Raw genomic sequence first — 22794 nt, 5'->3', positions numbered from 1 at the left:
CGCTCTCCAATTCCTCTCTCCCCAGTGCTCCTGCTCCTGATTCCCTGACAATATGCCTTGTATTTATGAAGAATACTATCACCCCATTGTACAACTTGTTTGTTGATGTTTTATTGGACTGCTCTGGCAAGGTTCCTCTTACCTTCTTAGGGATCACAGGTAGTCAATATGGTGCCATCTGGGAGTTGTGGGACTCCAACTCCCATCAGCCCCAGCCAGCGTGGCCAAGGGTCAGGGATTATGGAAGCTGTAGTATTCCAAAATCTGAAGGGCACCACACTGGCCAGCCCTTTTAGAGATGTTTTGATAGAGAGCATTACACCACTTACTGGATGAGAAGTCTGCCAACGACTATTAACTATGATGGAAACCCCATGTTTAGAGGCAGTATACCTTCTGAGTATTAGATGGTAGAAAGCCTGTGCTTGTGAAGTACAGATGCATGTATTTCCTCCAATTCCTTGTTAATAATGCATGACACACATTCCAACTTCCTTAACATGCAAAAACTTATCTGCCACCAACACCCTCTTAGTAATCTGCAAGCCCATCCATGAGATACTATTAAGAAGAGGGCCATTTTCTTGTACTGCTTGAGGGCTTCCTGGTGGCATGTGGCTGACCACTGTGGGAAAGCTTGACTAAACAGACTTTCAACAAAGCTTTTCTTATGTTCTTTGTTATGTACTAAGCTTGGATCCTAGAACAACAGGCAAGTAGAATCCTAGAACACAACAACTGATTGGCCTGCAGGAAGAGACCAAACAGGCTCCAGGAGGGAAGCAGAATCAGCCAATCAGACAGGACTCATTGTGTAAATATGTATATAAAAGCTTGAGGTTTGGCGGGTAATTCAATCACTGTTTTACAAGCTGCAATAAAGGGCATGAAATCACTACAGGACTCCGAGTATACAGTGGACGCTCAGGTTGCGAATGTGATCCGTGCGGAAAGCACGTTCGCAACCCGCAGCGGTGCATCTGCGCATGCACGGGTCATGATTCAGCGCTTCTGCACATGTGCAAAGCGCAGTTTAGCCCTTCTGCACATGCACAAGCGCCGAAACCCGGAAGTAACCCGTTCCAGTACTTCTGGGTTCGGCGCGGTGCGCAACCCGAAATCACGCAACCCGAAGCATCTGTAACCCGAAGTATGACTGTATTTCATTCTTAATTATCTGAGAGCTGTAGTTTGTCCTCTTTCACTTGGTTCATTCCTTGGATATGGGCTTTGCTCATATTAACAATCTGAAGCACGCTACCTTAAAAGACTTTACCACTCTGGGGCAACGGTGCAAAGAAGCTCACACAAAAAATTCAGACCAGTTACAAAGCCCTGTGGCCCCTAACTGCACTACAAAGAGAGAGAGAAGAAAAAGAAGCAGCAGCAGCATTTTAATTTGTTTGTTTATTTAGATGCATAATCTGCCTGACCCTAAGGCTTTGTAGCAGATAAACGAGCGTGGTAAAGCAGAAGCTATAAAAGAAGATTTAAAAGATTAACTAGATGTCTAAATTAAAATACACAATTAAAAGGAATCCTTTATTAGCCTTGATAGACATTTAGAAAAGTTCATGTGTTGCTTTTTGGAAGGTGCACTGTTTTAAATGCAACACCAGAGAAAAGAAAAATCCAAAATGGCAGAACAACCACCAAAAAGTCTCTGCATAGCTTTGTAGTTTCAGTGCTACACTAAAATGACAGCAAACTCGAAGAGGTACTCTTGGTTGTGTCTCAAATTGTGTCTGCACTGCACAGCTCGAGACCCAGTAATCCCTGAGCTCTAGTCGACTTTATTTTATATTTACAAGTTCCCAGTTTTAGGAAGCAATGCATGCAATTAGACCTAAGTCTCTGCTTGCTTGCTTTATTTCTCTTTCAAAAAATTAGCCAGAAATGTTTCCAAATGCTGGTGCTCCCAAGATACATGAAGGTCCTTAAATATTTTCCAATATTTTTCCAATCTTAAATTATTCATAAACAAACAAAAATTACTCATGAAATTTCATGAACATTTAGTGCAATCTTATCCTAATATATACAATTTAAAAACCTACACAAAATAATTTTCCAAAGCCATTTTCAATAATATAATGCATTTTTTCATGCTATTCTCACCAATAAATGCATTGTTTATGCACACTGCATCCTCGTATTTCTCCCTAGCTGATACAAAGCTGAAAAATAAGTTTGTGAGACAGCTATGCTCATAACTACATAATCTCGCTTTTTACAACAAAAATGCATATCTTCAGCCATATTCTGGTAATTCTTCAACTACTATTATTTATTTTAAGTAAGTAAAAATATAAGCTTTATTCCTGAGTAAAGTTGCTAGCCAACACGTATTTTTTCTGGTTTCATCAATAAAACTATGATCTGTCACAGGTAACCAGTATGTGTCCCATCAGGTAAGCTGTAAAATCTAGATTCTGTCCTGGCGCTCCCCAACACTGGCCGGATTCCATCTTGGCCCCATATCCTGGCTCCATCAGTGGTTTTGAAACCAGACGTTAGCAGCAAGGAATGGAAGAGAAAACTGATTCAGTTTGCATTTGAAGGGGAACCTACTTAATTTGTACTTTCCAAAATAATACACAGCCCTCCTTCAGAATTTGCATTTCTCCAAATTTTGCAGTGCCATTTGCAAGTCGAATAATGTGTGCCATTTTAGGGTAAGGTAAACTCTGCATATATTAGTGAAAATAACTTACACAAATATATGAGGGGAATTGCTCTGAAAGAAAATGTGTTCCTTAGGAAAAATTCACTGTGAAATGCTGGTGAATTTTCATGAGTAGAAAAAAATCACAAACTGGCGTAAAAATGTGAATAATTGAAGACTGGGAAAATGAGAAGGCCAGAGAAACCCAAATGGATAAATTCACTCATCCCTGTCTTCTGGAAATCCAGAGTCCAAAGCTAGTACTTTCTCCACATCATTCACACATTTTAGACTGCTGCTACTTGTGACGCTCATTTAAACGCCTACCTCAAGAGGCTGCGGCCTACTTGCTCCCTTCTCTCTCCAGCTTGGCAATGATTATTGTTTACCTTTCAGGGGCTCTTTTTCTCTCCTAAAAAAAGAAAAAGAAAAGGGGGGAAAGATCATGGAACACCCAGGCTTTAATGTATGTAATGAAACTGATACAGTAATTTTATTCCTGGGTCATAAATGGAATGGGCTGTAAAGTAAAGTTGGGTGTTTTTTTGAAGCCAGCCTCAAAGAACGAATTGTTCCAAAGGGTCTGGTTAATGAGACAGTGAAACGTATATGAGGTTCATGTCGAAGAGAGACCAGCTCTTGGTCGCTTTTCCTTCCTAAAAGATCTGTGCTCCCTCTCTCTAAAAAAAGCCAAAATAATATATATTCCTCTCTCCCTCCCTCTTGGCCTCCTCAAAACACACAGCCTTCGAGCAGCAGGAGTCGCGAGCCCTGAATTCATTTCTGGTTAACAACTTGTGTGGCCTTTGTGAGAGGCATTTCCCAGCTCTAGCTCTCATTTCCCTTATTTTGGAACAAAAACGGGTAGCAATCCTTAAGCATTCCCAGAAGAGGGGATCAATTAGGAACCCCTCCCCATGTGCTTACACAGAGAAGAAATGGATGAGAGGAGAAGGAGGAGAACGCCGCAGCCATGCACATAGTCAAAAGAGATGGGCGCCAGGAGCACATCGTGTTTAACAAGATCACGTCCCAGATCCAGAAACTATGTTACGGTCTCAATTTGGACTTCGTCAGCCCTGCTGCAATCACCATGAAAGTGATCCAAGGCCTGTAGCGTGGGGTTACTACTGTAGAACTGGATACTCTTGGCTGCTGAAACAGCAGCAACCCTGACAACCAAGTACCCTGACTATGCTATCCCCGCAGCAAGAAATGCTGTCTCCAACCTGCACAAGGAAACTAAGAAAGTATTCAGCGAAAAGGGAAGGAGTGAAGCAAATCTTTCTATGGCATGCACACTCAGGAATCTTCCTACTGTCCCATTTTGCACTGAGAGGCACAGCCTCTCACTGGGTGGTGAGTGGGCTTGCACGTTCCTATGACCCTTGTGAGCGAAGCCGTCAGGAGTCTTGTATATTTAATACTTTGGCTCTGATAAATACCAAAAGAAGACGAAGAAATTCTGTGGCACCAAAAACAGGTTCTGGAATAAGCTCAGGCATGGATCATGACCAGTTTAGTCTTACATTTATGAAACATTACAGGGGGACTTCCTATGACAAATGGAGCAATGTTTATGCAAAATCAATTTTTTTTCCAGCTAAACTGTCTGTCAGAGTGAAAAGGCAACGCTGTCCATGCCAAGAGGTGGAAAAGGGTGCGCCAAGCTCTGGGCACATTTTCATTCACAGTGATTTTTATCTAGGATATCAGCAATCTTTGATTCTGGATCATATGCTCTGTAGAGAAAGGCGTAGCTAATGATTTAGAGGACACCAAAACTGGTTACAGAATCTGGGCCGTGTAATGGGGCTGGCCTTATCTCATTGTTTCAAAGAGGTACCTTAAGATAATGCTCCAAACTGTCCAAAGTGGGGGGAATTGAACTTACACAATTTCACAAGCTCATCGAAAAAATCTGGGAGAGAGGAGATCACAACAGACTTTAGAGATGCCAAAATTATCAATCTCTCTTTTTTTTAAGTGATAGAACGGACTGTGGAAACTATCAAGGCATTTCTTTACTAGCTGTGGCTGGCAAAATTCTTGCAAGGATCTTAGCAAACCATCTCCTAACAATATCCGAGGCTACTCTTCCTGAATCCCAAAATAGTTTTCGACCTTCTAGGGGGACAGTGGACATGATTTTCTCCAGCTCAACAGCTTCAAGAAAAATGCAGAGAGCAAAACCAACCCCTGTATATGGCGTTTATTGACCTGACTAAGGCCTTCAACACTGTGGACTGTCCTTTTGAAAATTGGCTGCCCAGATAAATTTTCGAACATCCTTCAGCTCCTCCATGATCATATGACAACAACAATCGCAGATAACAATGGCTGTCAAAGTGAACCATTCACAGTGGGATCAGGTGTTAAACAGGGTTCACTTATCACCCCAACTCTATTTATTATTTTCATTGCCATGAGCCACACATTGTTGAAAGGAAACTCCCCACCAGAGTAGAAATCATATATCAAAAAGATGGAAAGCTCTTTAATCTGAGTGGGCTGAAAACGAAGAGCAAGTTTACCATAACTTCTGTCATAGAGCTTAATTAATGCCGAAACCCAGCATCGCCTTAGCTCTGTGAGTGCAGCTTTATCTCAGTTGAAGTGCAGAGTGTTTGAGGACCGGGGTTTTCACAGGGAAATCTGTGTTTACAAAGCTATTGTACTATCAATTTTACTGTATGCTTGTGAAACTTGGACCACTTATAAATGCCATCTCCAACTCTTTGAAAGATTCCATCAATGGTGTCTCTGAAAAGTTTTACATATCACTTGGGAAGACAGGTGAACTAATGCCAGCGTACAGGGAAAAGGAAAGATCACCAGTGTCGAAGCAATGGTCCTTCAACATCAACTTCGTTGGACTGGTCATGTTGTTCAGATGCCCGATTATCATCTTTCAAAGCAACTACTCTATTCCGAACTTTAAAATGGAAAGCATAATGCTGGTGGTCAACAAAAGAGGTTTAAAGACTCCCTCAAGGCAAATCTTGGGAAACACTGGCCTGTGAGCGCTCCAGTTGGAGAACAGCCTTTACCAAAGGTGTCATGGACTTTGAAGATGCTCAAACTCAGGACAAAAGGGGGAAATGTGTTAAGACAAAGGCATGTTTGGCAAACCCTCACCGTGATCATCTCCCGCCTGGAAACCTATGTCCCCACTGTGGAAGGATGTGTGGGTCCAGAATTGGCCTCCACAGTCACTTACAGACTCACTGTTAAGACCAGGGGTAGGCTACCTAAGGCCCGTGGGCTGGATGTGGCCCAATCACCTTCTCAATCCAGCCCGCAGACGGTCCCGGAATCAGCATGTTTTTACATGAGTAGAATGTGTCCTTTTATTTAAAATGCATCTCTGGGTTATTTGTGGGGCATAGGAATTCATTCATTTCCCCCCAAAAAATATAGTCCAGCCCACCACATGGTCTGAGGGACGGTGGACCGGCCCATGGCTGAAAAAGGTTGCTGACCCCTGGTTAAGACCGTGGTCGTGGAAGATAATCTTACTTGGCTACAAGTGATCACCAGAGAAGAAGAAGATGACACAGAGCATAAAGTGGTAACAGTGGAGGCCAGATACTGACTGGGTCTGAGCCTAGGTACCAAGTCAGCCTATTCAGGTCACAGGACTGGCACCAGCTCTTGACAATATGGGGCACAAGACAGATAGTTTACTAGCTTCCCATCCAGCCTAATACTCTCCCTGCCTAAGGCAGTTCTGTGGTACAGTCTGGCAGACTGAGGTTAGTGCATATGTGCTAGGTCAGGGTCATGTGAGAAATGTTTGCGGGGATCATATAAAGAGGGGGAAGGGGCAATTTTCATCCCCAACATGACACTGGACTGGGTGAAGAGATTTGTAAATCACTTATGAGGCTTTGATGACGTAACCGTATAGAAATCCAGTGGAATGCATAAAAATAACATTTAGTTATGTGTGGCATTTATACCCCACCCTATAAACTTGTGCTTTAAAAAATGTAAAAAAGTATTAGGGTGGTCTCTGCCCTCAGGCTTGTCTTCTAAAAAGGCATGGCACTCAAGGAAAAAGGAATGGGAGGGAAGAGGGAAAAGCAAGCTCAAGCACAAGTTCTTAAAGTGACAGTTCTTATGACTCAGTTAAGAGCAGCAACTCCACACTGATATCAGTGGTGGTTCTGGGTGTCTTGTCCTTGATACGCCTCTTCATCCAGTCCAGCCCCATGAATGGCTACTGCTGCTACTCTGCTTGCAGTGTTTGGCCACTGGTGCCACCATGCATCTAGTAAGCCAGGCACAGGTCTGGTGGGAAACACAGAAATGTTTGGTGGGTCAGTTCTGGACTGGGGGACAACAGCCCACCACCCCCCTGCTATAAATCCTTGCTCTGCACTGGCTGCCCTGATATGCCTAGAAATAACAGCAAGCCAAATTTCCCTCCCCAGTTCCCATTTTCAAGGGGCCATTCAGCCCCCGTGAAAGCAGGGAGGGAAACTATGGCCATTTTATGAGAGCAGGAGAAAGACTACAAAGTTTTCAAGAGTGGAGCTGACTTACATTGCTCAGATTAGGTGGTGAGGATGTCCCCCACTACTTTAAAACTTTTTGGGTGGACAATCAGAGCATGTGCAAGGCAGGACCATAGCTAGGGGGTGGTGAGGTGGCCCCCCAGGGGCACAGGCAATGAGGGGGCACAAAATCAGCTAAAAATGTGTCCATAAATATAAATATTGATTATTGCCTCATAAGAAATGGTTTTCAATAGAGGGTGAATTGAATGGGTGGAGGGGGTGGTGGAGGAAAGGTGAAAAGAAGAACTAACTTGTACGTGGCTAGGGGGCGCAATCTGGATGGTTCTGCCAGGGGCGCAAGATCACCTAGCTACGGCTCTGGTGCAAGGTGTACTAGGACTTCCCAGTCCTGTCTTGTTTCCTGCTGGGAGCAGCCAAATGTGTATAGAAGGATGATTTGATACTTGATTTAAATAAGGCGAGTCAGACTCTTCACACCACCAAAGATGTGCGATATTCCCTGCCTCCTTCTTCCTACATAGAAACAACAACAACAACAACAACAACACCCCACACAAAAAGTCTAAGTCTAGAAAGCAAAGAAATGCTCCTTGTTTGGCTAAAGAAACACAAGAAAAGGCATCACTCTGCTACCAGACAAGTCCTATCTGCACTACACATTTAAAGGAGTACAGTGGTACCTCGGGTTAAGTACTTAATTCCTTCCGGAGGTCCGTTCTTAACCTGAAACTGTTCTTAACCTGAAGCACCACTTTAGCTAATGGGGCCTCCCGCTGCTGCCGTGCCGCCACTGCGTGATTTCTGTTCTCATCCTGAAGCAAAGTTCTTAACCCGAGGTAATATTTCTGGGTTAGCGGAGTCTGTAACCTGAAGCGTATGTAACCTGAAGCATATGTAACCTGAGGTGCCACTGTATAAACTTTCCGTATCCTTAACAAACTACACTTCGCTTTCTTTGGGGAAACTCATGACTCTATAAAGTGTTGTGGTGCTGCTTTAAGAATATAAGAAGAGCCTGTTGGATCAGCCCAATGACCAATCTAGTCTAGCATCCTGTTCTCAAAGTAGCCAACCAGTTGCCCATGGGATACCCGCAAGCAGGATTAGAGAGCAAGAGCATGTGCAGAGTTGTTTCCATTCTGACAAAAACTAAGTCATTTGATTCATTGTCTGCTGTGTTGAATACCACTTTAAAAAGTCATGGGAACGGTTGTTCATTAAGGGTGCTGAGAATCGTTAGGAGCCCCTATTCATCACACAGAACTACAATTCCCAGAGTTCCATGGGAAGAGAGATTGATTGTTAAACCACTCTGGGAAATGTCTCAGAGGGGGAAAAGGTCCTCCAAACAGTACCCTTAACAAACTACAATTCCTAAGATTCCTTTGAGGAGCCACAATCATGGTATCAAAAGTGTTTTAATTATATAATGCAGATGGGGTCTTAGTTGGATGCAACATTTTTTTATTTACAATGTATGTCATCCAATAACAAAGGTCCTCTGGAGCATTTACAAGTAAAATAACAACCAAAAAATACTAAAACACAAAACAAAAATATAATCTAAACCCAGAATAAAGCTAGGAATAGAATAAAGTCAGCAGCAGAGAATAGCACCAGTATAACAGATCTAAAAAGTAGTTTTTTGAAATGTGGGATTTTTTTCATGAAAACTATAACACATACAGCAGGGTTAGCCAACATAGTGCGCCCCAGATGTTGTGGACTACAACTCTCACCAGCTCCAGGGAGCTTGGCCAATGGTCAGGGATGATGGGAGTGGTAGTCCACAAGGTCTGGAGAACACTGTATTGGCTACCTTTGAACTACAACAAAGAGCTTCCATCTGTTGACTAAAAGGAACTGATAACCCACACAGAACTGTGAAATTTAGGAACAATCCTTAATCTAGGTTGCAGAAAGATTAGTAGAAATGATCAGTTGTTTAACATTATTTTGTAGTTGTTGAGTGGGGTTGTGGTAGAAGACATCATTTGGATTTTGTGCTTCATGCTGATTGTAAGGAGAGAGATCTGGCACAGGGATGCACGTAGCTCTCCAGATGTTGTCGGCCTACAATTCCCGTCATCCCTGACCATTGGCTGGGGTTGATGAAAGTTGGAGTCCAACAGCAACTGAAGAGACAGGTTCCCCACTGCTGATCTAAGACACCCATTTTGTTTTTCCCAACCAAGTCATGGGCTGAACTTAATTTTCAACTAAAATCCCAACCGTACTCTGTGCAAATGCTTTGTGTGGGGGGGAGGAATATAAAAATACAAGGATCATAAGATCATGAAAACAGGAGCGGGGGTTACACAAATGTACTGAAAGCCCAATTGGGTGAGGACGACACATTTTTAACCAAGTTCCTTAAATCAGCCCCACAGTTCAGTTGTATTCCCTTGGAAATCCTCACAAAGAAAAACATGGTGAATGAGAAGTTTGGTTTTCATTAAAAACTTGAATGTAAGGGTTTTTGTCGTTTTCAATGGGCCTTTGATTCCTACAGATGGAATGTTTTCAGAACCTTTTTTTAAAAAAAGAAAGACTGTTCCGTACTTTCCTTTCTTACAACGGCAGAGAAATGTAAGTAAATTTGAAATCTCTTGTGTGTGCATATGTGTAACCCCACAACTGCCTCCTCCCTCTGTCACAGATACGCGCGGACAGATTCTCACACACAAAATAGTGATGTATGCATACACACAACATGCATGCGCAAATGTGCATGTACAAATCCACCGAATTACTCACCCATAAACACAAGAACATCCTTCCACTCTTTCCAACATCTAACTGCTGCTGCATCAGTGTATCCTGGGACCTTGAAATAATCCCAGCTTGAAATCCTTGTTTGTCAGATCCACAAAGCTAGTGCTAAAGATGGCAAGGGGCATCCATTGACAACACAGCCAATCTGCAAGAGGCAGGAAATGCTTGGCTCCAGCCAAGTGGCCACTACAGCTGTCCCAAGAGCAGGCTCTATGAAGCTCTGGAGCCTGAAGAATGCCACACTAAGCAAGTCAGACAAACCATGAATTGAGAAGATCGAGACAACGGGTGTCTGGATCATTCAACCTGAAAAACACCATACTAGCTCCCCAAAAGCAGGTGCTGGGCCTTGGCCCACTGGGGCTCATCTCAGTGCACACAGAAAATAAGAGCAGCTCCCTACTCCCAAACACTGTTGAGGCTGAGACAAACCTGCTCCCCCTTTTTTGTGCACCTTTTTAGCAGTGCACCTTGCAAAACCGTTCGCCTGTTCAGTTACAATGGCTTCGCTTGCACTCACTTTCAATTGACTTCACTAGCCCTCAGCGACATCATCACATAGCCAGATATGATTGGCTGGACAGCTTCACGGTGATATAACATTCACTATGTAATCTCTGACTGGATAGGGTCACCTTGGCAGCCAATTCAGTAAGCATTGGCTTCATTTGCCCCCACATAGTCAAATATGATTGGCTATGTAATACTGTGATGTCATCAGATTTGCTGCAGGATCCCTGGTTGGTTAGGATTACCTATACGGCTAATTCAGAAAGGAGATTCACTATGGGGGATAGGATACCCAATTGTATTTTAAAAAGCAGATGAATGTGAGCAGTCCAGCACTTCTGTTGTATAAAAAGCACTATTTTGGACCTAGAAATCAAAACTTGAGAATTTTTGGTATGAAGCTGTTTTTTTAAATCCGTGTAGAGATTTATTTATTTTTTACTTCTATTTTTTGTTCATGCAAAGAATTAAGAAATGCCGTACATCCTCCCCCCACCCCAGAGTCTGAAGTGGTGCAGTCCTGGAACACATGTTACCACATGATCTGCTCTTCGCGCAGAGCAGTGGCACAGTTTATTTTGACTTCTGAATGATTTCTTTTTTTAAAAAGAAAAAAGCTGTTTCATCACTTTCCAAGATGAGTTCCTTGCCAGGAAGTTCAATGCCCACTGAGCTTGCCACCCAACATTGCCCTTAGCCTAACTCTACATCAAGAAATTAAGAAAAATTGTGCTAATGTTGCATTCATTAAAGCAGATTAGTTTTTAAAAATAAGAAGGCAAACGCCTTTTCCTTCACAGAGAACAGCCCCAGCTGAATGCCCAAGGAAGCAACAGCAGCACCAAGAGCAATAAAAGGGCACGTTAATGATTTTTCAAAGCACAGTTGTTCCCAGCTCAAGCTCATATTCATTTTTTTTTCTGTAGCACTTTTCACATGAGGATTTCAAAGTATTTTCCTGGCTGACATTAAATTAATTAAGACTGGCTTCAGCCGTGGGAGGCTGTATGTTAACAATGGGTATAAAGCGGGTGTCATCAAGTGCAGCCTGTTATACGGCCTTCTGAGCTTGTTTGTGTTTTGAACCCAAGCACGTGAGCCGCTGGTCACTTGCGGGGAAGGTTCTGGGAAGGGTTGGTGAAACAAACTCCTACAAGGGTGAGGAGGAGGAGCAGGAGCAGGAAAGACCTGGCAGGCTGCAAGAAGAACTCAACCCATCCTTATCAGAAAGGGGAAAATGAGAGTGGTTTCTGGGATGATGCATTCTGACACTTTCAGTAAAGGAATGACGTGGATTCCTCTAAAGCAGGCTTCCGCAACCTCGGCCCTCCAGATGTTTTTGGCCTACAACTCCCATGATTCCTCGCTAGCACGATCAGCGGTCAGGGATGATGGGAATTGTAGTCTCAAAACATCTGGAGGGCCGAGGTTGAGGAAGCCTGCTCTAAAGGTCTCCCTGGGCCTAGCAGTACTTAAACCAGGAGCTGCCATCCTGAAAGCTAAGAGATTTGGTTACAGCCTGCTGGATCAGGCCAGTGGCCCATCTAGTCCAGTATCCTATTCACACAGCGGCCAACCAGATGCCTGTGGGAAACCCACAAGCAGGACCCAAGGACAAGAGCCCTTTTCCCTCCTGCAGTTTCCAGCAACTGCTGTTCAGAAGCACTACTGCCCCCAACTGCAGAGACAGGTGATAGTCATCATGGCTAGTAGGCATTGATTGCCTTATTCTCCATGAATTTATTTAATCTTTTAATCCAAGTTGTTGGCCATCACTCAACATAACTTAAAAACATATTACAATAATAATAACTAAAAACTGTTGCTTTAAACAACTCTCCAAGTTAGGGATTTTATTTTATTTAAAGGCAAATTTTCACTTTCTGAAACAATGCATGAAGTAAAACACAGCCATCCTTTGAAATTCACAGTTCTCTGAATTTTGCAATATAGTTCCTTAGCCAAGGTATGCGTACAAAATGCATGCACTAAAGTATAGTGTGCATATAAATACATATATTAGTGGTAGCAACATGCAAAATGCATTCTCTTACGAAAAAACTGCATACAAATATGTATACAGTATTAAGAGAAATTGGTACTAAAAAGCTGGTTAATTTTCATTAGGACTTCTTTTTTAAAAATTCACAGACTGCTATGGAATTGTGGAGGACTAAGCTGAAGATGGGAAAAATAAGAAACTCAGAAAAGCCAAAACTGACATTCCTCCAAGTATACACTGCTGGCCATAAAATGATCAGCAGCAATCGCACACAAAAAACAGTAGGCAGCTGTTTTGAGCAGGCAAGAGACAAATAGAAATATTCAAATGCTTGAGTGTATTTTTTAAAAAAAGTCTTAGCCAGCAGGTGAAGAGATGCTAAAACTTTGAGCCTGGCAAACCTCTCTGAGGAGTGCATTCCAAAGGTGGGGAGCCATTGCAAAAGATAATTATTATTATTTTTTTAAGTTCATCTTTATTGAATTAAAATACAAATATATATACATACATAAAGATAAAAAAGAAAATATTAAGACAAGAAAAGAAAAAGGGAAAAAAGAAAACAATGATTTTATGAAATGCTGCCAGGGACATGGGCAATAGTGACGGTGCACCAGATCAGATGTATGGCGATCAGATTCACCCACCTCTTGTGTCTCTGCACATACAAAAAAAAGACCACCTTATCCCTTATCCCTGGTATATCCCCGCCACTGGCCATTGACTGGGGCTGATGGGAGTTGGATGGGGTTGATGGGTTAGTTTGGAAGTCCAAAACTTCTAAACAGCATCAGGTTGGGGGAAGGCTGGACTAGAGAGTGTGGGATTTCAAGCCTTCCTTGCCACCTACACCACATTCTTTTTTATATTAATCGACAACATGTGCACCCCTCTAACGAAAACCAGAGTGGTCTTGTAAATCCACTTTTGTTCACAAGAGGGGTGAACCCATCTCCCTCCATAATCTGCCATTTTCTCCTCATTTCCAAAAGGTCTGCATTGTCTAGATAGCAGTTTCCTGCACTAGAACCAGAGGACTGAATTACAGTAGCCAATGGGGTCTGCATCTCCTTTTGCTGTAACAAAAAGACATACGGGGCAGGGGGAAGGAACTGGTCGCAATACATGAATGAGCGATGTTGTTGCAAAATAATATTTTTTCTCTCATTTGTTTATTTTCTTTGTTGCTTAATCCTTTTGATGATACTCTTAACCATTGCCAAGGGGGGGGGATAGAGGGGGGGAAGAATACTTGGCAACTGACAGGTTACAGACTCCCAATGCTGCCTTGGGGGATACGAGTGCAGCTCCTGCCCTTCCAGAGTTCTCCATTTCACCGCAAAAGAAGCTGCTATTAATACTTTCATTGGCCAGTGTACAATTAAAACAACAGTATTTCAAGCTTTCCAGTTAAAAAATAAGCCCATTCACATCCTAATATCTTGATGCAGTTGACAGAAATAACAGTGTATGCCTCTGAATTCCTAGTGGCTGGGAATCACAAGAGGGGAGAGAGCTGGTCCACTCAGGTCCTACTTTGGGGGCTTTGCATTGGGGGACCTGGTTGGTCACTGTGAGAATGACTAGGTGGGCCATTGGCTTCATCCAACAGGACTCCCATTGTGTTCTTAACACACTACTCAATGCCTGGATGCTATGCCCATAAAAAGGAGAACATGGGATGAAACGTTCTCCCTTCCCATTGCATGTGTGACGTTCGCTTCATCAAAACGGTTGGGTTTCCTTTCTGATGGCACAGTAAATCACACCACCTATCCTAGCAAAGAGAAGTCATTAGAAGAGGAATAGAGGCGGTCTGATCGTGCCATGCCGCCTTCAGAATGTGCATCTTTTTCTCATCCTGGGCCCAGTTTGGGAAGTCATAGGGGTCACTGTTCAGCAGGTTTCGAAGGGGTTCAGCTTGAACCAAGAGACAACTGATTGTGATGGGTGCCTATTGGATAGCATATGTGACAGCACCAACCCACAGCGCTGGCACAAGACGTCTTGCTGCTGAGGCAAAGCTGACTAGATTGGCAGTTAAGTCTACACTCAACATTGGTGATAGGAAGGCATCAGACTAGCTCAGGTGGGCAGGGCAGTTGTGTGGTGCAGACAGCCTCATTCTTCAGTCCCGTATCTCTTCTAGCCACCACATAGCATCGACCACCTGAGAAATTTACCAGCTTACCAATTCAGTGTTATGAAGCATAGAAAGCTGCCTTGTACTGAGTCAAACCATTGATTTGTTGAGCTCAGTACTGTCTACACGGACTGGCAGTAGTCCCTTCTAGCCCTGCCTGGAGATGCTGGAGATTGAATTTATGCACTTCTGCATGCAAAGCAGATGCTCTGCCACTGAGCTACAGCCCCCTCTTAAGTGCATTATTAGCCAGTGTACTCTTAACGATTGTTCTGCATTGTTATGATTACAGTGATTTCAAATTATTGTTTCAGTTTATTACCAGCCCTTCACCATAAGGCCCCAGGGTGGGTTACAACAATTTAAGGTACAATATTTAAAACCGTCTAAAATAAATTACACTCCCAAGAATAGGGTAACAGTGATATAGCTATAGATTTTTTTTGCTTATTATATAATATAACATAAAAAACCCCCATGGGAACTCATCATCTTATTCCATCACATGGTATGATCAACCACCAGCATCAGTAGCTTCTAAGGTGCTCTCCTCTCCTCAGGGGGAAATTGGACAAAGAGCTCCACTTGCTGCCTCAACTTCCTCACAGCAGCCGTACATGCCTGCGGGTGTTTGTGCCACAGAGACCCACATGATTGCAACCAATTCATCAATCAAAATGATAGCAGCTGCCGGAAGTTGCCATGCAAGAGTATCCTGTCTCCAAGGTACCATCGGCAAGTTCTGAGGCTGTGTGGGTGGTGAGGAGGTTTCTGTGAAGTCAAGTTCTTGGTAGAGTCTTGTGTGGGCAGGGTTTCTGTGGAACGTGGAGGAGCAGAATGCTGCTTTCTCTCTCGCAGATAACGTGAAGGATCTGCTCCTCAGGAAGCTGAAGGGAGCCTTGAGTAGGGAAGGGCAAATCTATCCATCTCAGTTTCTCAGCTTCTAAATCTTAAATTCATTGATTTAATATTCCCAATCTTAAATAGCATTTTAGTGTGGAATTCTCCCAATTTTAGTATGCAATTTTGCCTACTATGCACATATGCAAAACATATTTTTTTCTAATATAATGCATTTTTGAATATTATTTTTCACTAGACAAGGGATAAGTGAAATCGTCAATTTTGGTTTCTCTCAGTTTCTTATTTTTCCAATCATAAGTTCAATTCTCCACATTTCTACATCAGTTTGTGATTATTAGTTTTACTAGAGGCTGAACCTCAGCTTGCTCCACCCACCAACCCACCAACCCCCTACTATTCCCCCATTATCCCCCTAGAGCTTCCCCTTCCCACCCCATTCAAGTACTAAACCCTCCTTTCACCTTCCCAACCCCATTTCTGGAGCCCCCTCTATCTTCTATTCCACAGCCCCACTTTGCACCCCTGTTTTCACCTCCACTGCCATGGGTACCACCTTGAGCTCTGTGGAGGAAAGGCTATAAAAGCAATAAAATAAAAAATAATCCTCCTAAGGCCATTCAAGCTCATGGCCATCACAGCTTCATCTGGGATCAGATTCCAAAGTTTAATTGTTAGCAGCATTCGTATTACTAGTACTGTTACATTACATTATATTCCACGTTTCCCCAAGGATCTCAAGGTGGCATATATGGTTCTTATCCCTTTGCATTTTATCCTCACAACAGCTTTGTGCTGTGCAAAGAATCCTTCCTAGTTTTGCTTTGTTTGAATTGCCTGGTTGTTTTCGCTGAGCTATCCATGCTAGTTCCAACCTGAGGAATCGGTGGGGAACAGCTAGCAGGTTAGTGCAGGTGCGGCAGCCAGCCAGCGTCTTCGCCTCGGCTCCTTAGCCCGGTAGAAGAAGGAGGGCTTCAGGGTGCCCATCAGTGGCTGGCTCTTTAGTTTTCCGGCCACAACTTTGTGCTGTGTGAAGAATTACTTTCTATTCCCAGTCCTGAATATTCCCACATTCAAGGTCATTGGATGCCCCTGAGTTCTCATGCTATGAACAACTCCCGAAAGTGGCAATAGCACAACTGTTAGCATGCATCCACAAAAGGCAAAACTAACAACATAATAGGAACCATAGATTGTTTTCCAGGAAAAGGGCCTGCTATGCCCTCAAAATAAGGAGAGTTTGGAGCATCATCTTAAAATACCTCTGTGGAACGATGAGATAAGGCTGCCCCATTACACGGCATCACAGGCCCAGATTATGTAACCAGTTTTGGTCTCCTCTAAATCATTAGCTACGGCCTTTCTCTACAGAGCATATGATCCAGAATCAAAGATTGCCGATATCCTAGATAAAAATCACTGTGAATGAAAACGTGCCCAGATCTGGGCACACCCTTTTCCACCTCTTGGCAAGGACAGTGTTGCCTTTTCCCTCTGACAGACAGTTTAGCTGATAAAATAATTGATTTTGCGCAAGCATTGCTCCATTTGGTAACCCACTTTTGAAAAACAAATGTGAGTTTGTGTCCAATGCTATAGGAAGTCCCCACCCCAGTGAAAACTGAGGAGGCTGGGGATAGATTCTGTAATGTCTCTTAAATGTAAGGCTAAACTGGGCATGATCCATACCTGAGCTTATTCCAGAACCTGTTTTTGGTGCCAGCACTGGAAATTCTGGATCGCACAGAATTTCTTCTTTTGGTATTTATCAGAGCCAAACTATTAAATACTGTATGTGTTTATGAAAAAAGAAGCAGAGGTGTGAATCAGTTACTGAAGTCACACTCTTGATATCCTACTACAGGACGACAATATGAACTACATTTTAATTCCACTTCCCCCCAAGGAGCTCAGGCCAATGTACATGGTATCCCCTCCTCTCATAACAATCCTGTGAGGTAGGAAAATAGACTGAAAGATTATGACTGACTCAAATTCCCCCGTGAGTTTCAGGATTTGAGCTCAAGGAGGATTTGAACCCAGTTCTCTCAAAAGGTGGGCAAGCTTTTTTCTGTCAAGGGCCACATTGCTATCTGGATGGAACCCTCCTGCTCCCTCTTTGTCTCTGTCTCTTCTCCTCCCCCTAGCAGGCTGTTGAGGGAGCAAGAGATTGCTCTTGCCGGTTATCTGAACTGATGGTTGCTTGCAAATGCCTTTTGAAATGAAGCCAAAGGCCATCAATGTTTGGTAAAACATACTTTGCTACTACACCACATGTGGTCTCAAAAGAACATCCTACCATCTTTTAAAACTGATTGGATACAGACTCTTGCAAAGTACATTAATAGAGCATTAAACAAGCAGATTAGGGGTCCTGCCACACTGTCCATGTTTTTTGAGAGGGGTTCAAGTGCAATACTAGAAATTTAGGTTTGCGCAGTTGAAGTATTCTGTCACTGTAGGACAACAAATTGGCTTCTTCTTTTTAAAGGACTTCTTCCAGTTTGGAAACTGATGGGTACATGAAAGGTATAGGCTGGACAAATGACTAACAAGAAAATGTGTAGATATCCTGCAAGAAAATCAGGATGAATGCACATTGTCATTTAACCACCCTGTAAACAAACCACAACAAATGCTCAGTAAAACCCAGTTATAATCTAACCTCCTGTGTCAGCTTTGTGCAAGCATCTCAGGATGAATACTGAACAATCAGGTCACCTAGAGGAGCCCCAGATCCATAAGCATTGGGATGGGGCTCTTGGAGAACATGGTTTCATTTGAGAATTGGGCTGCTACAGATAAGTCCCTATTTTCATCTGTGAAATATTGGGGGGTATTCTGAATGCAGTCCCAAAACAACGTCTCTTCACATGTGCAAAATAAGTGCAAAGAAGTCCAAGTACTCTGCTTTGTGATGTAAGAAGCCACATCTAGTGGCATTCAGTGTAGCCCTCCAGTGGTTGCTGAGCTATAACTCCCATCCCCCCTGGCCATTGGCCATGCTTGCTGGGGCTGATCAAAGTTGTAGCTCAGCCACACCTGAAGGGCCAAAAGTTCCCTAGAACTGGTCTGCAGTATAGGACAGTAGTTGGGAACTTCAGACCCAGGGGCCCAGTGTGGCCCTCCTGAACTGTCTACTTGGCCCTTGGATTTCTGCCCAGGCCATACCTCTTCTCTAAGGATTCATACCTGGCTGGAATGAGTCATTGAACTCTGATAACGGCTGTGGCTTGCTTGAACAGAGGAGAGAAAGGAAGTGTGTGTAGAAACTAGTCCACTGCACAAAGGTAACATTTACATTAACTATACCAATAATTAAGTAGCCAATTACTATTGGTATACAAAACCCTTGTCAGATTGGGACCAGTTTACTGGCGGGGTTTCTTTATCCCATAGGTGGCAACTTAATTGTTTTGATCTGGCAAACTGGCGGTACGAAAAGTACCACAAAACACTCCTTTCGCATTTGTGAGATATCCATCTTTTAGTGTGGCAGCGCCTACACTGAGGAACTCCCGTCCGGCTGACCTCAGGCAGGCACCTCCCCTGTACTCTTTCAGCACCTGCTTAAAACATTTCTGTTTGCATAAGCCTGTCCAGATGCCTATATGTTGATATGATTTAATCTCTTTCGTTGTTGGTGTTAATTGTCTTGAAATGTTTTCAATTGTTTTCAACTGCGCTTCATCGATAACGTTAATACTTCTTGTAAACTGCTTAGGGGCTTTGCTGCAACCAACTGCTATATATGTTTTGTTTAATAAAATAATTTGAATAATTGCTCCACCCACTTTTGCTTTTGGCCCTGCCCACTAACAGCATACGGTCCCTGGAAGATTGGTGAGACAGGAATGCGGTCCTCCAGTTGAAAAAAAGGTGTCATATCTCTGGTAAACTAGGGCTGGCAGCCCTAACAGAAATATTCCTGGTTTCATTAATTCCTTGCATTATTTTTACATCTGCAGCGGGGTCACACACTGAGTCCAGTCTTCATGCTCCATCTGTCCTCTGTATGCACATTTTGGTTCAATTTCTGCCATATTTCACGAAGTCTCCAGTCTCTCTCCCTAGACTTTCTGGAGTCCTCTTTGTTAGACGGATTGCTGGATGATTCATTGCACCCAAGAGACTTAATACAGTACATAAAATATTCTTATTCCTAATTTATTTCTCTTCTTTATTTTCATTCTCTTCTTTGGCCCCTCACTGGATTTTTATTTTATTTATTTGGCCATGCAACATAAAATAAATATTCACAAATAGAGACTGTAAAGGGGGGGGGAGTAGGAGGTGGAATTGGTTTTGGACGCTGTTTTCAGGGTTCACTGCTTTTCAATTTATTTAACCAGAGGGTGGAAGGTTGGGAATAGAGATGAGAGCAACCCCTCCTCACCAGTTCCATTCCTTTATTGTCCCCTGGCTCTGTGCTGCCTTGAACTACTTCTGAATTTTGCTGAGACTGGGATAAATTCTTAAATTCATTCTGAGATTGGAGCATGCATGGTTTGCTTTCAGAGCAGGCCCAAGACATTTCACTTCCTGAAGTCAAGGATGTGCTGCTGGCCCCATTCCACATACAAAAATCATATGGACTAGCAGCTGAATCTTAAGGCAGATCCACACCATACATTCAAGGCACATTCTATGCACATTTAAAGGACATGAGTTCTCAGGAGTCTTTGCTGGGTGGAGCCATGTGCTTCAAGTGTGCATTGAATGTGTTTTAAACATGTGGATCTGCTACAACTACAGCACCGCAGAGGGGGTAGTGTCTTCCTTTGCACTTGAGGTAGGGATGGGGGAGAAATACAATCCAAACCCCCTGTTTTGATTGAATCTACCTAATTTGCACCATCCAAAGCAATACAAGAACAAAAATATAGCTATCCTTCGAAAATCACACTTTTTATATCTGTTTTAATTTTGTTTTGGGGGTGTTATATGATTCTAAGTGTTTTCAGGGCTGTTTTTATTAGAGTTACTGAGAGAGAGAGAGAGAGAGAGAGAGAGAGAGAGAGAGAGAGAGAGAGTTTTTAGTTGTATTTGTTTTAAATTATGCTTTGAGCTGCCTTGGGAGAAACGCAGGTTACAAATAAAATGCAATGCAATGCAAGAGTGAGATGAATTTTATTTCTATTTAAGTTATAGCCATCCCCCCTATTTTTTTCCATTTCTTGCCTCTATGCCTATAAATTAGCATATGCAAATCAAGCCAATTGGTGTCCTTTTTTGTCCTCTCTTTCAGTGATGCTTAAGTGGCCATCCTAATCAGGCATGTTTATTCTGACCACAACATGCCCAGGCCTCATCCTGCTACCCACATCTGCTTCATTATCTAATTCAACTGTGCTGTAATGACAGATGGATGTATGGTTAGTTAAATGGAAACCTCCACACATCCGGATTGCTTCACAGAGCCATGTGGCAACACTCCTACAGGAGCAATCCTTTATCTTGGCAGAGGAGCACAGCACCAAGAGTCTACCGACTGCTGAATCTCCTAATATGTGTCAACATTCCCACATGTTAGCCACAAGTTCTGAGATCAAACAAGAGCACCCTCCCATTCCTACCATCCTTGCCCTGAGGTTAAATCAATGGAGAACAAAGAGATGTTGGAAGGGTGGCGTGCATGTTGCTAAAGACCAACTCCACTGATTATGTATGTCAGTGTCAGGTTTACTAATGCACTGCCTTTCTTTGAACATTAGGCTCAAGAAAGTTTGCATCAAAACAAATATATATGGGTTACCAGACGTCCCCATTTCCCAGGAACAGTCCCCGGATTTGCAAATAAGTCCCTGGACAAATTCCATCCCCGGAATGTCCCCGGATTTCATCTAATGTCCACGAGAAACGCAGCAGCGGTAGTCTCAGCAGGCCAGAGCAGTTGGCTCTGGCTGGCTTCAGGAGCTGCTCGGAAGTCCCCATATGATGGTGGTGCAGGGGCTCTAAGATGCAGCTTCCGGGCTGCCTCCACCTTCCCTGATCCCAGCAACTAAGCTGTGAAGGGAGGCTTCACGCTGCCTATCAGAGCTTGCGTGCAAGCAGGAGGGGGCAGGGATCTCTCAGTTAGGCAACGGGAAGCCTCCCTCCCCAGCTGAGGAATCCCCCGGCCCTCCTGCTTGCACGCAAGTAGGAATGGGATTGGGGCTGCTCCGATGGGAAGGAAGGCATTGGGCTGCCTGAGAGATCCCTGCCCCCTCCTGCTTGCATGCAAGTAGGAATGGGATTGGGGCTGCTCCGATGGGAAGAGAGGCATCGCGCTGCCCAAGCCTCACCGCTGCTGCCGCTCTTGGCCCTCCTTCTCCACCTTCTATGCCTGACCCACCGCACACTGCTTCACCACCACCACCACCAAAGAACCAACAACTCAAGGGCTGCCCAGGCTCATGGAGAAAGGAGATAGAAGCCTCGGAGGAAGGGGAAACGTGGTGGTTGAGGTCAAGGTGGCGGCCGCCCCTCAACCTCCCAAACGTGTATTAATTAATTAATTGATGTGTCCCAGGATTCGTTGAAAAAAAACTGGTAAACTATATAACACCACCCTGCTATTTCTCAGTCTATAGAATGCCACTGATTCATAATAATTCATAAAAATACAATCCATTAAAAGCAGTGTATCAAAATCTAACTGAATAAAGTTTGGCATTTAACATCCCCATTGGGTAAGGCCCACTGATTTCTGTTTGTTGACCCTATGTATGACTAAGTCTGGAGCTATCCTCTTCACCAATGTGCAAGCTACAGCTGAGGGGAATTGTTGTCCAAATCATTTGGAGGGCACCGGGTTGGTGAAGGCTTGCCTGGGCCTCAAGGAAGGGCTGTATGCCAGTTGCAGAGCATCTGTTCTGCATGTAGAAGATCCCAGGTTCAATCCCTGGCATCTCCAGGTAGGGATAGGAGAGGCTCCTGCCTAAAAAAAACCCGGAAGAGCTGCTGTCAATCAGAATAGACACTACTGGGCCTGATAGACCAATGGTCTGACTCTGTATAAGGCTGCTTCCTGTGACCCTAAAATACCTGTGCATGCTTCAGTACAGCCGCAGAATATGCACACCTGCAAATAAAATAGGGAAGAGTGCATAACCAGTGAGCAATTATCTGCAACGGTTCTCTTGTGTCAAAGGTCTGCTACCATCTTGGCTTGATTTCTTTCGGTGCTTGTGTGATAAGAGGAAGCTACGAGATTAGAAAAAATGAGATAAGAGTTGTCAAACACTTACAGATGATATATACGGATTCAGTTGGCACCGGACTGGCTCTCGTAAACAGCAGCTATGGTAGTAAACCTGCATCTGGGCTGCATCAC

The 22794-nt window shown here is 43.5% G+C and overlaps 1 long non-coding RNA gene across 2 annotated transcripts in view; it reads right to left on the bottom strand.

Moving 5' to 3' along the window:
- Positions 1-22794, bottom strand: part of LOC310767991 — a 26766-nt gene extending 3972 nt beyond the window's left edge. The window contains exons 1-2 of one of the 2 annotated variants that reach the window (XR_014551148.1): positions 22709-22794; positions 2993-3077 (exon numbers count right to left, since the gene is read on the bottom strand). This is a non-coding gene — a long non-coding RNA (uncharacterized lncRNA). Of the gene's footprint in view, positions 1-2992; positions 3078-3592; positions 3921-22708 lie in introns of those variants that run through there. The other variant, XR_014551149.1, reaches the window with a different exon arrangement.

Source organism: Podarcis filfolensis (assembly GCF_964270895.1).
Source record: "Podarcis filfolensis genome assembly, chromosome: 8".
In the NCBI taxonomy this organism is placed as follows: Eukaryota; Metazoa; Chordata; class Lepidosauria; order Squamata; family Lacertidae; genus Podarcis; species Podarcis filfolensis.
The sequence above is the reverse complement of the archived record's forward strand: the minus strand, read 5'-3'. Positions and strand labels throughout refer to the sequence as shown.